General features: G+C 36.0%; 1 protein-coding gene across 1 annotated transcript in view; it reads left to right on the top strand.

Annotated features, from left to right (window-relative positions):
- Positions 1 to 2,682: 2,682 nt before the first annotated feature.
- Positions 2,683 to 16,232, top strand: part of NKAIN2 (sodium/potassium transporting ATPase interacting 2) — a 456,467-nt gene continuing 442,917 nt past the window's right edge. The window contains exon 1 of the mRNA XM_026845887.1: positions 2,683 to 2,697. The gene's annotated coding sequence lies outside the window, so the exon portion shown is untranslated. The remainder of the gene's footprint in view (positions 2,698 to 16,232) is intronic.

Here is a 16,232-nt window from a genome sequence, read left to right on the forward strand (position 1 = left end):
CAAGAAGTTGGATCTCCATTCTTTCTGGGTGTTCATCAGTCTCTGTTTTGGTGCTTCTGTGTCTGTCTCTCTCATTCATAACAGATACCAGTGTTGGGAATTTTACAAGACAATTGCAGTCATTGTAGTTGATGAAATGTTTTGGGGCAATATCAATTCTCTCATGCCAAAGCAAGAATATCGTGTTCAGTTTTCTTATTGCAAAACACTGAGAATAAAAAACATACTATTGTTGCAAAATATTCTGCCAGTCTTTACACAAGGTCACGTTATCTTGAGAAAATGCTTCTTGTGATTATTTCCCCAAATTAATAACCATCTTCTTTTTCTTACTTATTTTTCCAGTGTGACTGGAAATTCTAATGCCATTGTGCCACTAGTGAGTGTAGTCCTTTTACATAACAGCCTCCCTTGTTGAGTTTATTTTGCTGGAAGTTAGATAAAAAAATATTTTTTATATGTAAATTGAAGACACTTGGTCATTGAGATACAATATACATAGAGCATAATGATCGCACTTTTATAGCCACATTTCAAAGTACAAGTACACTTCATCTTTTTGACCCCTTTGTTCTAATGCTGGAAATAGATGTTAGCTGCTGAATGAGCTTCCATAATGTCACATGCAAAGTTTTTTACTCAAGGACCTAAGAATCTTATTCTATTGAACAAAAATAGTACCAATTCATCAGGAGGACTTAGAGATGCTGTGACTCTATTTAGTATCTATCATGTTAGTTGTCTGTTACATGTGTCTAGATGCATCTTTCTTAGGCATGTACTATACTGAGTTTTATTTTAGTGGTGTTAGTTCTTGAAGTATCTCTATTTAAAACTGAAAGACATATCTCTGAAGAAGTTTTTTTCTCTTTATTTTCAACCTCTGCTCACAAGAAAACTTCTACACCCAGTCCAGCCTCCACTGAAGTAACTGTAGTATGCAAAGCTCATATGTATTTTTCTCTTAGATCCTCTTCTGTCCTGTTTTCCCTCTTTTAAAGATGGCAAACTGAGATGCAGAGAAAAGTTAAGCTACTGGTCAACAAGGAAAAATACATAGTTACACTGCACTGAATTTTGTGTGGTAATATTGCATGATTTGACAGAGTTGTTATCCATTAGATAGTCTTAAGTATCATCAACAGCCTTTGATACAAGGGCTTTACTTGGGTTTTTCTCCTCTTCTTTCTAGTCATTGACCAAAACATTTCCTCCAGAATACTGTTTATTCTTTCTTTGGCCTATGCAAAGTGTAACAGCTTCAGCAAGAAGCTGAAGCCCTCCTGAAGTACCTGATGATAGCAACTCTTAAGTTCTCATATCCTTATATACTCATGAGCATGATTTTCTTTAAACGTGTAAGTTACTTAAAATGAGATTTTAAGAAGGCTATTTCTGTAGTTTGTCCATTTTATACTGATTCTTGTTAATTTTCATCATCTCTTTTCTGCCTTTGCCTCATAACCTATTGTGATTCCTAATATTACTATGACTAGCCCAGGAAGGTATGTCTTCCATGATTACTTTCACATGGTTTATGAGTTTGTAGACTGCCAGAGTTAGCTTCCCTTGTTTGCTTTGTATTTTATCTGATAGGATTCATGTGTCAAGAAAAAGCTAGGTTGTCCAATCCATTCACTAGTTCTTGCTTGTTTGTGCTCTAGTGTCAGAGGACAATTCTATTGCCTGTTGTATTAATGTACAATAAACCTGACTGTATTTATTCAAAAACAATTTTGATATTTTTAACCTATAATGCTTGTATATTATCATCATTGAGTTGTCTGAGACTACAACAGAAATGCCTGACCAAAGCACTGAGGATTTGTTCAGGATTGTTCTTTATATTTTTTATGTAATAGACAGAAAAAGGAAAAAAATAGGAACAGTATCATTATCTGGAAAGTATAATTATAACATTATTTAGCTAGATAAATATTCTGCACTGGTTCTCGGAAAATAAACTTGGTCTAAGGAACTTGTCTGTACAATTTGAGCTGGATCATTGTGGTTTTTTGTGGGTAGAATGTGGGACAAGTTTTACTTCAAAATGAAATATTCTGAAGGCCATTTGTCAATTTTAGCAAAATTGAGATTTTGGCCTAAGGGAATGGCATGTAAGTAGCTCAGTCTGAGGTATCTAAAGTATTTATTACTAAACTGTAAGAAATCCTGAGTAAAGGTGGAGCAAAAAGTCTCCAGAACAGGTTTTCATCTGCCCTCTTGTTAGTTGCTATTGAGTCTTCATTTCCAGAAGACAGTCTGTGCTCCTGTGTCATTTGTGAAGTAGCCCATAGAGCATTAATCTCCTTTGTGCTTTGTCACAGACTTGAGAAATATGCCCACCTGTAGACTAATTTGGGTACAAGCGCTAAATCAGGGTGCTTACTGGGTTAAAGTCCAGTGTTCAGGGCCTGGGTCACTCTCAACCTACATGTCACTGCAGTTAGCCCGAAATATGGATTCTGCTGCCACAAAGAGCCCAGCTGGACTCCCTTACACATCTCAGCCAGAACAGGCTGGAAGGAGGATCTGATTTATGTTGGGAACCAAACTTTGTGTGGAGTCGCTAAAGAAGAATAATACAAAATCCTTCCCTCTCTCCACCCCCCACTGTGCTTTCTGTGAAGTTAAGAGCAATAAAACATTTTAAAGCTGTCCTCAGACACCCTCATTTGCCTCGCAAAGCTTTTATTGGTGAGTATTTGCTGGCTGATACCGTAGTTTTGCAGGCTGTGTTCAGTGTAGACTGAGTTCAATAGACTGAACAGCATCTTGCATATATGATATATCACCTCGATACTAGTCAGCCTGTCTCATAAGCTAAAGTGTTTTACAGGTTGATTTCATAGTTCATTAAAAGACTTGCATCTTCCTCCACCAGCTGAGTAGCAAATGAAAATACCACTGGGTTGCAGAGACTATGCTACTAAGTAATTCTAGTCTAACCGGCCAGTGATAAAATCATTAACTGTGACAGCACCATTATTAATAATGTCTCATTCATCTCATATCCATGTTCCTTTACTTCAGCTGCTTTTTCTTATGCATATTATTTAACACTATTTAAAATTATTCCCTAAAAAAAGGGGGAATGGTTTTAATTAATCTCTTTAGAAAAAGCTCTGATGCTCTGTCTTCAAACAATTATGTCCCCAAAATTTAGACAGAAAATAAAACTAATTATTCACTTATTTCCAAAAACCATTCTTATGCAAGGCTTGATTTACCTTCATTAACATAGCAATTTACCACACATTTCAAAAGTGTTGCTAGTATTTTTGGTTCAAAATAGATACCTTAGAATTTCCTACACTATTCCATCAACACTGTTCAGACTTCAAATGCTATTTAACTTTTTCAGGTACAATAAGATTTCATTTTAAATAGATTTTGATAATAATCAATGAAGTGATAAAGTGTTAGAGCTATATTTATTCTTTTCATTTTTTTCTCAACACTTCCTTGGCTAACCGCTTTCAAACGCGTTTTTATCTAAGTAATGTGATTCTTATGAGGTAAATATTCTTTCTTCCTTTTCCCTGGAAGCATTTAGGGGCAAACTCAAATGATGTATGCAAAATGTTGGTTTCACGATGTTAAATAAAAGCAGTCAATGCAAAAAACTTGAAAATGCAAGTAACAATTTTGAGTAAGAATAAGGGGGTTTGGTTTTATTTTTTGTTTTCTTCCTTGCAAAAAAGTCTTCTAAAATAGCTTCCAGAGATCATAAAAATAAGTGGTGCTTATATAGAATTATCAAATTAAGTAGCAGATGTTTTTTCCTTGTTTTTATTGATTCCACTTCTCCATATAATGCTCATAAATGATTACCTGGGAGCATGGTTACAGCGTTTTCCAGGGACCATGGCTGTAGTAAGCTCTGTTACAGTGTAAGTCTACAATGCGCTAACAGGTTTTGAAATTTCTTCTGCAAATATGTGCCCATTTTCTAGAACAAGCCTTTGACTGTCCCTGGAGGTTGTGTGAGGCACACATGATACAATATGGCTCTGAGTCCAGCACGGTGGTTTTTACACGTTCTTGGGGAAGTAGTTTGTTGTGTCCTGAGTTACCATCCTTTCTGAAGTTCTCCCTTTTACACTAAACAAACAAAAAGCTTGGTGAAATCAGGTAAGCATGAACTGAAGAAAATGGTGCCAGCCAGTTAGGACATAACCATAGAAAGAGCAGCAGCAATTCCTCTGCCCCTGCCTGCCCTCTGCCCCAAAAGAAAGAAAAAGGAAAACAAGAAGAACCAACCTGCTAACCAAACAAAAGTTCACTCAACAGATAGAAGTTAATGCAAGTCAAATGTTTGTTACGAGGTTTAAAAGCAACAAAAGAAAGAAGCTGAAACACCTGAATGCGGGAGAGCTGAGCACGCACACGACCAATGTGATCAAGCAATGCCCGTTTATTACAGCTAAGAAAGCCCTTTTATAATGTTCTCCCGCACACGTGAGTAACATGCAGTACAAGTCCTCAAGATTGGACAGTTAACTTAGCCCGGGCTTTAAACCTTCTTATGATTGGATAAAAAGTGCCCCATCAGCCTTGCCAGGCACCTGCCCTGTGTAACTTCCTCTTCCGTCCCAACCCCTTCCAGGAGGTGTTTGTCTTGTCGAGTTTCTCCCCCCTCATTCAGGGTCACATCCTTATCGCATTCTTGCTCGGCTGAGGCTCTTATCAATCTTGTTCTCACGCAGGATTGCTCACATGTCCATTCTCTCACAGAAAGTCCTCTAGAATCCCAACAACCTGAAGTCTTATTTCCCAATAATTTCAATGGGTTTTGAGAGAGTATAGAAACATATCTGTATTATAAATATAAACACAAACTATTATGACTCTGTTCATTGGTTGGTCTTAGTTGGTCACCAATTTTCAAGGACATCAGTCCTTCCAAAATGTATGTGACTGCCATACAAATGAGTTGCTAATCTGACGGGTAGGTAGATTTGGTGCAATAGGGGCTCACTGTTTTTAGGCTCACAGTGAATAAACTTGAAAAAAAGATCTATAAAAGCAGTCAAACGCATCTTTGACCTTTTTAAAAAGGAAATAGAGTAATTAAAAAAAAAACCAACAAAAAAACCAACAACTTTTTCGATATATTTCTGAATTAATTTTCTTATTTAAGTTTGGTTTTCTTGAGATTTGTTTTGTTTTTTACTTTAGTATTAACCAAGTGCTAGCATACATTTATTTTTAATAACTTTTTAAAAACATCCCCCCAATAATTGTTCCTTTGTCCTTTTTATATTGTTTGATACTCCCACTTTAACTCATCTGATTTTATTACTAAATTGAATGTTAAAAAAAATATAGGTCTTTATGGTTCCATGAGGATTCATTAAGCTGCATCTTATAGTTCACTGTCAATACAGAAAACTTAAAGCTGTTCCTGGGGTTATTCTGTCTTTTCACATGCTCTTAAAATAGTCTATCTGCACTTAAGAGGTTTTCTTCTAGATCTCAGTCTGAGCCACCTGCCTAGGAGATAAAGTACATTTCCTTAGGCTTGAAGTCAGTTTCTGATAGACCGTAGCCAGATCCCATTTCTTATAATTTTTTCAACTTAATTTTTCCTGATGTTTCTCAATATCATGATTTTTCTCATTAACTTCTCTCCTAATGGTACCACACCACCTGAGGTGCTTTGACACTTCATTTCTACTTGGGCTGTGTATTCTGGTTCAGTGATGCAGGTTAATTCTCGGTCATCACTAGCACAGGATTATACCTTCCTGAATAAATCCCCTACTTTCCTAATGTACCAAATTACTGAAACCAATTTTGGCCGCCTCTTCACATTTCTTAGACTCATCAGTGTCTCTTGAAACCTCTCCTTAGCTTTACAGAGCAGCAGACCTCGCTGTCTGTCTTTTTATATAGGAAAACTGAACTGAAAAGGAGCAACCCAAATGCCTAAACAGGGCATCAGAGCCATACACAACATGATATCCAAGACACTAGCAGAGGCTGTGCAGGTAGAATATGTTATTAATGGTAGACGCTTCTGGAATAGCAGCTGGACAACACACAGGATACTTTAAAGCTTTAAAGCACTGGATGCCTGCTTTTTGGCTCCCAAATCACACAGAATTACTGCTCTGGAAGTGTTACATCAGGTAAAATAAATAAATAAATAAATAAATCATAGTTGCAATGCTTTTTTTAACTGCAATGTATAAAGTTGCCAAAATGTATCAGTATGTGGTCAGGCCTTCTGAAAAATCACATGAAATAATTTAAATATGGCCAAAGAAATGAAAGAAAGGCACAGGGTGTCTGTTAAGAGCCCACTAGTTCTAGCAAACATGGAAGAAAAACTTTTAACAGCAGTAATTATTTCTGAATATGCTGTGGTCCTGTACTGGATGGTGGGGGAAAAAAAAAAAGTTTACTAAAATACACACATATGCATACTTTAAGCCTTACTTTTTTTTTTTTTTTTTTTTTTTTTTTTTCCTCTTTACACTTTCTTCAGCCCAGGAGTAAAATAGCACTGAACCATTCTTATAGAATTTCATTTTCTCGTCTTTGTACTGCTGGACTATTTTGATTTCCTGATAGTACCAGAATATAGCCACTTGGAAATTTCAGGGTTTATTTTCTTGAAATTGTGAAAGCATTTTTTTGTAGAAACTAAGAGACAGCCTTTTCCTCACAGAAGGCCCTTATCTTGAAGGGGGAGGGGTGGAGAAATGAATATCCACTTGTATTAATGTTGGAAATAAAGTAAGGCTGAAGTATAATTTTCTTTCAGTGAAGCAATGAAAATGAGAAGGGATGCTTAAAAAGTGCTAATGAAGGACTCAATTATGAAGAAGCTGCAGAACTCAAAGAGCACCCAGGAAATTGCCACTTATTCATATTGTGGTGAAACACATTTGGTCCTATTGGGTAAAAATTTTTTCATGAGCCTAAGACATCATTATTTCAACTATTGCATAGCCTTGACTCCCACACACAGCTGCACTGGTATTTGGATTTGGACGTGCAGGAATAAGCATCACTGTGGTAAATATCTCCTCTTTACCCAGAATGGTTAAAAAGGGGAAGGGCAAAACCTGGTGTATCTTGGGAGTAAAAGGAAGAGAAGTAGAAAAAGATTCCTTCAAGAGTCTGATTCACAGTGCCTTCCTTGCTCAAGGCTTTAAGAGTGCTGTCTAATCTTACGTGTCGTTTCATCTGCTCTGCTTGATGGGAGAGATTACACACAAAAACAGTGAAGCATTATGCTGCTTTTAATAAGTTCTGTGTCAGTGAAGCGACATTTCTTTGTTGGAAAAAGCCCAGTAGTAATGTCAATTATCTGATACCTCTATACTAAGTATTTTCACATCCTAGTTTGAAATAAAACAGCACTTAAAGGATAGAACAACTAATGATAACTCTAGGTGTGTTCAGGGCATAGTCTCGATTAGAGCAGAGCTCTTGTCCTTTGTTTTTACTCTGCTTCCAGGCAAAGACGTCTGAAGAGATTTGGCTAATTTAATGAGTGTGGTGTTACCTCACACTCATCCCATTTAGGAAATAGATGAAGAGCTGTTTGCTGGTGGCTATGTTAATGACAAACACCAGCCCACAAAAGAAAGAAACATCTAAATTATTAACTGCCTGATCAGCAACTCAGTTGGGAATTTCGTTGGGTCATGAATGCTGGCAGGTTGTCAGGGAAACGAGAATAACTTAACCAACTGCTTAGGTCTGTTGAAAGATGAAACCTTTTTACATACTTTTGGTGGCTAATACTGAGCTGGACTTGCAAATGGTTGTTGAAATGGAATATACAGTAATGTTTTTGATTCAGTATAGGCAACTTAGACAATTTACATTTTAATTTAGGGTCTTGATATATGGGTTTCTATTTTGATTAATGAGAAACTCCTTGGGTTTTTGTCTTCCCCCTCCTTCCCCTTTTCCCTGCTCTAACCGTTCACCTATACTATGCACGAAGAATCCTTTATCTTGGCAATTTGCAAGCAGTTAAATAGTGTTCTGAAGCTCACTTTAGATTAGTTTCCCAAATACGATGAGCCAAAATTCCAGTGGTTCGGGTGCCACCATTTCTGCTTAGCATTTTATTTGAGACTGGCTCCTTTGCCAACCATATGCCCTTCAGGGCCAGCAATGGGTACTTACAATGGCTGAGGCAGTTTCCTTTTGTTCTGAATCATAAAACAACCACCTGGAAAGGCAAGTTGACATAAACAGGAGAAAAGTTGTGTTCAACTGGGAGTTAAAGTAAGGTTCAGTCTATGATTTGGAGAGATGGGGGCTGTTGTGGTTGGCTTTCCTGCCGGCATTGCCTGCAATTAGGCTGTAGTAAGTAGTGAAATGGAGTCTATGGCTCTGAAACTCTCGAAATTCTCTGCGACAAGCTCATTAGAATTGATTGCTAGTCCACAGGGCTTGCCTGTTCTGAGCATTTGCTCATCTGGAAAGCATCCTGGCTGGGTGTGAGGAAGACAACTGTTATAACAAGAATCTCTTTATTCCAAAACTTTTTCTGCTAAAAGGATTGTTGCCTCTTCGTCTGTTTACTTCCTGATTCTTAACATGTCAGCAAAAATAGGGAAAGGGTTTTCAGTCACTGAATCACAGAAGTAAGGGGTACCTGGTTACTGTAGGTAGCATCATTCATTTGACCCCTGCTTAGACACTTAGAGAGTAAACAGTATGTGATCATCAGTGACTATAATCAGTATTCAGCAAATATTAAAGGATCTATTATTCAGCAACTGTTCTCTTGAAGTTTTTGTGCTAAATAGGAGCAATCATGAGCCAATCATGCAATCATGCCACTGAACATTTACTGAGAAGACAGATATAATTCTCAAGTCTCCAAATGGTTTAGGTTTCACAGGACAATCTGCAAGAAAAACAATTGATGGGAAGCCTGGAATCAGAAGGCATGCAATAATCTCGACCAGCAAAATATCAAAGATTAGCCTTTAAAGTATTAGCTGTCTTCAGGATTTCAGTTTAAACCAGGTTACTATTATGCAGCACTCCTATGGTATCTGAAGCCAGCTTTTCCTGAATTGTCAACATTGTAGTTAGAATAACTATCAACGTAAATTTTGCTCTTCCCCATTCTTTTATGAACTGTTGTACCAATCTGATATTCTCGGGGTGGATAGATGAAAATATGTGGACAAAATATGTATGCAGTGCTGATCTTTACCATTCAGATGTGCAATAGAGAAAATGATACATTACTGTTGTTAACTATCTATTCCAAGCCACCGCTCCTCTTTGCTCACCCCTTTACAAGCTCCCATTCCTTTACAGTGCTTGAAATGGCATAGTTTACCATCAGCATAGTTCTGCTGTATACCTAGGTTGGAATGCTGCCTTAACAACTCATCTTGTTTAACTCAGCTAGTTGTCTAGAGCTACCTTCTACTTAATGGAGAGAAACAAGCACTGTGAGGAAGAGTTTTGCTCCATCCAGCAACATAAATATCTGCTTTTGGTGTGAGTCTGCTGACTTCATGGAAATGCGTATTTCCTCCTATTGACAAGAACTGGAGTCTGGACAATCAGCTCAGATATCTGGAGTGTTTAAATCTATATTTGGCCAGATAAAATGCACAAAACTGACAAAGTGTAAGTAAAATTATAGCTTGTATTTGGATATGAGAATAAAACATTTCTCAGTCAGGCTTTCTCAAATCCTAAAGAATTTCCCTCCTGGTTAGGAGGCATGAATAAAAATTATACTCCAAGTAGCAATCCAGTATTTTGCATGACAAAAAAATTTTCCTTTGGCATGTATTGTGATATGTACATTACTGGATCTAGTTCCAGCTGGGCTTTTTTGTTTATGCTACAAATGAAGTTATACTGAGTGCGTTCACAAGAGAAAATGTCAATTTCTTGCCCAGACTATCAGAATTTTCTCTTGTAGAAAAAAAAAATACTCAATTTCTTTTCTTACTTAAATTCTTCCTTTTGCCTGGGCTAATAAGATAAAAAATTTCTCCAGGTCCTCTTGCTTATATTTTTGTTTGGTTCTTTTACAAGCAAACCTTTTACATGTGTAATAACAGTAAAATAAACTCTTTACGTTGCCTGTTAGTAAAAGAGAGAAGCAAAACTATACCCCATAGTATTCAGCGTCATCAAATCCATTTCTTCTCTATTTCAAAGTAGTGGTTTTTTAACTGCTAATGAAAGCATTATAAAGAATGGCTTCTGAAGGGGAAAAAAGCTTTCATTTTTTTCCTTCTCATATTCTCTCTGCCATCCGGTTATGGTTCAGAAACACAACCATTTTGCTCTTCAGGACTAAATTCATTTGATGCACTATCAAAGTGCATTCAAATTATCAAAGTCTCATTCTTGCCCTAGAATATGGTATTGAAGTGAGAACACTGATCTGCTGGCATTTCATGGGTAGCTTGAAAATATCAAGCTAAGAAACTGCAGATGAAATTACTTGGTTTCTGCTTGTAGGTGATTATCTGTTTTCCCCTCCTACCATGTAATAAAGTATTATTTCCCTGTAGGTTGATTGTTTTCCCTCTTACCATATAGTCAAAAGCTTCAATTTGTTATTCTCTTTAGTGATCACTTAAACTGGGGGCACTGAAGCTTTCGCAGCAGCAGAACTGCTTTAATATCAAATATAGTTAGAGAAAACTACAAAAGCCTTGCATACAATAGGGACTCCAAGCAAACTTATCTATTAGTGAATTTTCATGAGGACTGTTATGGTAAATGAAGATCAGATTATCAAGCAAGATTTGATTTTTTTCTTTTTCTAAGTTGTGCTATCACTGAAATATAGTATGCCACTCATACCAGCCAGTAACTCTGGTGGCCTCTGCAACAACGTCTGCATTAAAGAGGAGCTAGACTACATATGTATGTGAGAACAATGACGTCATTAACATTTGATGTTCTAAAATCTTCATGATCATCTACCCCCTCAAGTTTTCCATGCTCTGCAGAGGTATTCCTCAACAACTAGTGTACTACTCCTTGCTCTAGTAATACCTCCACAATATCATATGATACTTCATCTTGTCTCCAGTAGTGTCTGAATGGTAAAATGCTTTTTTGTTCTATGTAAATTAATGATTTGCATTACTACAGTATCCTTCATATTTTGTTTCTAATACTCAATCTCTGTTACTAAAAAAGGCAGATCATTAAAAAGAGCAGGTTAAGTAAAAGAGAAAACTGCAGAAGTCAGTAATTAATAAGAATTAGTATTTTTCAGAAGCAAATAAACACCTACCACGGATTGGGAACTTCAGAGATATCTAGGCAACTTAATGCCATTCATATAGTCACTTGTAAAGCAGTCAAGTATTGCTGCTCTTGTGTCAGTTACTAATGTCTCTGAGCACGTTTGTCTTTCTCTGAACCTCTTGGTCGTTTCAGTTGGTTGGGACGTGATATTTTCTACTTCTTTTTGACAAAGAGGCTTACTGTCCATTGATGGTGGTTTGTATCCCTTAGCAAAAAGGCTATTGTCATGTCAAGCTGTACCATCTACTCAGGAATAACTGGTAATAGAAAAAAATCTTTAAATAAAGAAAACCTTTAACAAGTTAAACAATCTTTTTATATGCATTATTAGACCTTGCTGGATGATGCTCCTGGAAGAATTTTCACATTTCTGTCTTTGTTTTGCAGCAAATGTCTAGACAGAAAAGAGACTATGAAGTCTAAATTGATGGTTGGAGGTCTTGCAAGGTCAGCATGAAAAGCCTCAAGTGTAATTAGCACAAGGATGCTTTGCATGGAGCATAAAGATCAAATACTAAGTCTGAAATTTGGGTGACAAAGATCAGGACATTGCAGAAATGAAGAGAGATAATAACAGAAAGGAATGTTTCTTGTTCCAGCATTTAATAAATGGTTACGAGTGCTTACAATCCACCAAATTTTCTTAGAACAGACAGTATCACTTTTTTCTAATTCTGAAAAGGGAATTGTGCTATTAGTTCACAGCTCAAAAGCTGAGCCATCAACAGCTGGAAGATTTAAAGGAAAGCAATGGTATCTGGCAAATATTTATGTTAGAGGGACCATTGGTGCCTTGATCTGTGTGTGCTTACTGCAGAAAAGGCTCCCAAGAGCTTTTCTTTTGCATGTAAAACTGCTGAAAATACTTTTATTTCTATTTCATACTGCCTAGTCAAAAAAGAGAAATAGGAGTTTTACCAGTTTTATGAGTTATAATTTCCATATTTATAGATTAAACTCAATAATTAGGTATTTATATCATCAACAGTAATTAATTTTGTCTGCCTAGTGTTGTAAAATATTCACACTTGACATGTTTAACATCTTTTTCTTATGACTAATTAGCAAAGAGACAATATTCACTTATTTCAATTTTATGCAGGGAAGTGGCATTATGGTAAAATGGTCATTTATCATTAATATATGTAGTTGAGGAGGTTGTTTCTTCATTTTATAATCCTTTCAAATTACATATTACATTATATTAATAACATGTTACACTGGTATTTTTGCAGCTCTTTTTTGTGCAGTTAGTAGGCATCCCAGTTTGCAGTCCCTATTCCACTTGATCTTTGTCATTCGCTGAATGATTGCTGCCCTTACTGGAACTAATTTGAAGGGATCAGGATCTCTGCATCATTTATTCTACTATGTTCAAGGATAAATGAGTGAATAAAACTCTGCTCTGATGGTTTTCAATACAGATCCCTATAAAATTGACTCATTCCTTGCTTCTATCAAACTTTGAAAGTCTTTATGAGAGTTCCTTAGCCGGAATGTATGTCTAGGCTAATTGGAGGAATTTTTTGGACTGTGGCCTGTAATTTAATTTGTTGAATTTTTTGTCACTTTGGGGGTTTTCTCACTTTCTTATATAGAAAATATTATAGTGTATTTGTTAAAGCCTTTGAGAAAGCCTTTTGACTTCCAGTGAGAAAAATGATTTGTACTTTTGACTTAAGTGACTTTTTTCTGGTACTTCATGTGCTTCCATTTTTTTAAAATTTTCTCTTTCAAGTTCTGAGAGTGTTCAGCAACCATCAGAAACCAAAGATATATATCCTACTGAGAAGTTGTATTTGCTTTTAAATTCAAATAGTTTGGTTTCTTTCCACTAGGGCGTGATATTCACATTTACATTCTGTTATCTTTAGAAAAGCTTCTGTGGCCCTTCAGTTTGGCCCCAGTGCATACAGAGGTACAGCCTTGGGATATGTGAGACCACCTCTGTAGGATATAGTATTCCCCATATCTTCCTTTTTCTCTATAGAACCCCCTTCAGGAAGCTTCTTATACCTGTAATTAGCTAAATAATGGCAGTGGAGTCAAAAAGTAACATACATGTTTTCCCATGCCATACAAAATGAAAATACTTTTTTAGAGCTTAGGGCCAGGTTTCATGGCCACACATATTAAAAATGGCAAAGCACTGGCCTGTGGGTTTTCTCAGCTCAACAGAAAGCGAGGGTCAGTTCATGATGGTGCTTGGTAGCGCCGAGATAGGGACTCATGGGAAATATACTACAGTGCTAATGGTTTATTGCAAGCTTGTCAGAAAGATTAAATAATATTGGCAACAAAATTCATTCTTTGGCTTGTGTCTGTTTGAACACTTATGAAATGAATCAATTTCCACTTTTTCTTATCATACATGTTTGCCCTTGTCTGAACAATCACTGCAAACCTCAGGCACAAGAGCTTAATTCTTTACTGATAGAAAACAGGGATGGTAACCTAGTAACCTTTGTCTTGTTCAGAGGCTTAAAAATGAGGCTAAGTGGTTCTTTCATGGTGGTAGTGATTATAGTGTTTCAGCTTATTCTCTTTAAATTACATTTGACTCACTTTTTAAAAAAAACAGAATTGATATAATGCAGTTTTCAAAAGGACTAGACCAAGATCAGGGTTACTACAGCTAAATCCTTCCCCTTTTTGCCTGCTTCCCCTCCCCCCACAATATGTAAGTAGTATATAAAATGAACATGTCAGCATTGTCATGAAAATACAGTTTGTGCCTCTGTTTTGTCTGTCCATCTCATTGCAAATGTGATAAACGATGAAATCCAGCCAGGGAGTGCTCTCATCTCTATAGATATCTAGATGCAGACAGAGAACATGGAATAATATTGTGGCTACTTCCTTAGATATTTAATCCTTTTACTTGTACAAGTAATTAATGGTTTTCTTGGAACTCTTTTGCATAGCTTAGAGTCTTAGCCAAATCTTATTCAAGACAACAGGATGACTTAAATATATTTCAGTAGCTACACAATCTTTTCCCAGTATTACATTTTGGAAGCAGTATCTAGCTTTTGTTGCTGATGAAATTTGCCATAGAAAAGCAAACTACGAATTCTGGCTGTTCCTTGTTTACCAAAAATGTTCTGCCAAAGGTGGAGTCCTATACCAAGGCAATGGTTTTACAAAACATAAATAGAAAAAAAGGCATCATAGCATGCTTTTCTGAGAAAACATTTGTTTCTAGTGAAAGAGATTAAAATCTTTCAACGATTGTCTACACCTACACATTTTCTTGTGTCATGTTGGAAGAGCTGCTGAGAGACATGAGAATAGAAAAACTCATTTGAATACTTGAGTTTGGGGGTGTTTTTCCACTTGTTAGACATCAGACTTTTTTTTTTAAGATTAAATGTTTTTTCTTATTTGCATTACTAAATAATTGAGCACATTTAGTGATGAATTAATAGTATAAATAGAAGGATTCATCTGTTAAGGTATAGCAACTCATTATTTCTGCTTTGGAGTTGATGCCTGCTTTATTTATGAGTGAAGACTAGAGATCTCTTCACTCATAAACAAGTTGCACTCTCTTACAAGTGGAGATCATGAGTTATTTCCTAACAGGTATATAGAAGAATCACTCCATATATTTATGAAAATAATTTTTTTCTTTAAGGCACATTTTGGCCACTCATGTGTTATCTGTCTTATTTAGAAATGCTTAAACGTGTCCTCTCCCCCCCTGCCCTAATACATTAGTTATGTTAGAAATGTTACTTTTGCAGTGTGGAAAGCACTATAAGATTAATAGATTTTCATTACAGTATAATTCTAAAAGTGATTAGAGAATTCTAAGGAAACTTTATAGCACAGTCAAAACAATAATTCTAATTTATATGTGTGCTTATAAACTTGCTGGGAAGAGTCTCTGCTCGTAGGTAAATAACTTGCTTTTTTAGGCTTGAATGAATAATAGAAGCTGCTGTGAGAGTGAATAAAATTAAACACATTCACTAATACATTGAAGATAGGGAGCAAAAGTAATTCATCTGCTCTAGGTCATAAAGAAGATAACCATATGTGGAGAGGAGTAAGAATGCTAAGACCAGTAACCTGATTTTACTTGTGAGACAAGTAGTGTCATAAAACCTAGCAGAGCATAAGTGCATGCACACTAGAAGTATTCCGTTTAAAGCAGTGTGATGTTTCATTTAAGGAGAGTGCAAACCCTTAAGAATCTACTTACCCTTTTCTCCTGCTAGATCAAGACTGTGAAATCTTGGTGAAACAATATTTTTATAAAAAATCCAACACTGAACCATGGTAATATGAATTACTACAAGATGGACCTAGTGATGTAACAGTAGTTCTACAAGATAAGAAATACAAATTTATCTTGTATATAGTAAAAAACCCAAACAAAAAACCAAAACCAAACCACAAAACAAATAATAAAAACCCCACCCCAAAACCACAAACAAGCATAAACCCCTCTAAATATTTTACATTTAATTTTTTAATGGAAATTACTCTCTTATGATTCTTCAATACAAATTAGATATCTAACTTCACTGTAGATTTAATATCATCCTGGGAATTAAAAATACTTTTGGAATGAAGGAAGACCAGCTATAAAATCTGAATAAGTAGTGAACCAGCAGCCTTACTTTCCAGGTCTTTCAGAGTTCTGAGTCCAAAACAAGTTGTGACAAATAGCTGGGAAACATGCACACTTGAACATGTTTTGGTGGGGGCTGAGTTTTTTGTTAATATATGTTTAATGATTACGTGGTCTGGGTAAGTATTTGTGACTTTAACAATTCTTAGGAAACCGAGATAACAGCAATGATGAATATGCTTTGCGTAATTGTAAATCTGTTTGGGTCTAGGGAAAGAGAATATAAAGTTGTTCTTTACGGGAAGGCACACATCTTCTGTTTATATATGATTATTTTTAAGAAGGAATCATTTAAATATTTATTAATTCATCAAAAGGAGGA

The sequence above is a fragment of the Athene cunicularia genome, assembly GCF_003259725.1.
Source record: "Athene cunicularia isolate RWA chromosome 3 unlocalized genomic scaffold, athCun1 chr3_part1, whole genome shotgun sequence".
NCBI lineage: Eukaryota > Metazoa > Chordata > Aves > Strigiformes > Strigidae > Athene > Athene cunicularia.